General features: G+C 46.5%; 1 non-coding gene across 1 annotated transcript; it reads right to left on the bottom strand.

Moving 5' to 3' along the window:
* Positions 1 to 643: 643 nt before the first annotated feature.
* Positions 644 to 714, bottom strand: Trnag-gcc (transfer RNA glycine (anticodon GCC)). The gene has a single exon. It is a non-coding gene; the product is annotated as a tRNA-Gly (tRNA).
* Between the last annotated feature and the right edge of the window lie 348 nt (positions 715 to 1,062).

Genomic DNA, 1,062 nt, shown 5'->3' with positions numbered 1-1,062 from the left:
TCTTAAAGGTGTTCTCTTCCACCTGGTGAGGTAGGCGCATGTGGCAAAGGCCATCATCACAATACCATGTTATGAGGGCGTCACCACTTCCAATGACGTCATAAAGTTAGCATAATGCAAGAACTAGTTAGTTATTCACGTTTCAGTGACTTCCTCGCTTTAAAGGCATCACGAAGTATAGCACTTATTCGTTAGTTTTATAAAGATTCGAACTTGCATTGCAAGAGAACAGGTAGAATTCAGGAGTGGGTGCCATTTCAGCCTTACGTTCGCGCATCTGAGGTTTCTGTGCAACGTGGGACGGTGTTTGCACCTCAGAAACCATCAGTGCGTGCGGTTCGACAACTCTCAAACAGGCGTGGACGCGTACATCATGCGGAGAAAGCAAGGCCTGCACCGTGCCTGCACCTCGAGATTTATTCATTCTAGTGTCGTGTTGTGCTTGCACCATTGGCTGCTGCATGATTTCTGGATTTCTTGTCCGCCGCTGTGAAGCAGTTCAGTCTGGTCATCTGGTGCAGGTGATTCGAACGGATCTTACGTCGAGCTGGTAAAGAGATAATTTCTCAGGCCTGAGAAAAAAATGTCGAGTGAGATCGAACAGCCTCGGGTAAAAGCAATGGCACAAAAAAAAAAAAAATCTTGCGTCGGCCGGGAATCGAACCCGGGCCACCCGCGTGGCAGGCGAGTATTCTACCACTGAACCACCGACGCTCACTTTTTTTTTCTTTATTGCCTTGCAAATCAAGACTATTTACATACTCACCAAAAAAAAAAAAAAACAAGGGTAGAGCTATACAATTCCAAGGTGCAACTATGAACCGTCAGCACTGAGCTGACTACAATCAAAACTTTGGCATGCGCAACAATAGTTCCACTCGTGAAATCCACTCTGGTACATCCTCCTGCCCTTTCAGCACTTCAAGAAAGCGGCACACTGATTCGCAGAAATATTCCCGTACAGATCTCACTTGTACATCCGCATTGTCAAAGGCTCTTTTCTCAATATCTGGTTCAGTATGTAGGTCACTTAGCCGACGGCCGCTCGTTCGGAAAGCCCAA

This window comes from Rhipicephalus sanguineus, chromosome 2 (assembly GCF_013339695.2).
Source record: "Rhipicephalus sanguineus isolate Rsan-2018 chromosome 2, BIME_Rsan_1.4, whole genome shotgun sequence".
Taxonomy (NCBI): domain Eukaryota; kingdom Metazoa; phylum Arthropoda; class Arachnida; order Ixodida; family Ixodidae; genus Rhipicephalus; species Rhipicephalus sanguineus.
Note: the sequence above shows the minus strand (reverse complement) of the source record. Positions and strands in the feature narration are given on the sequence as shown.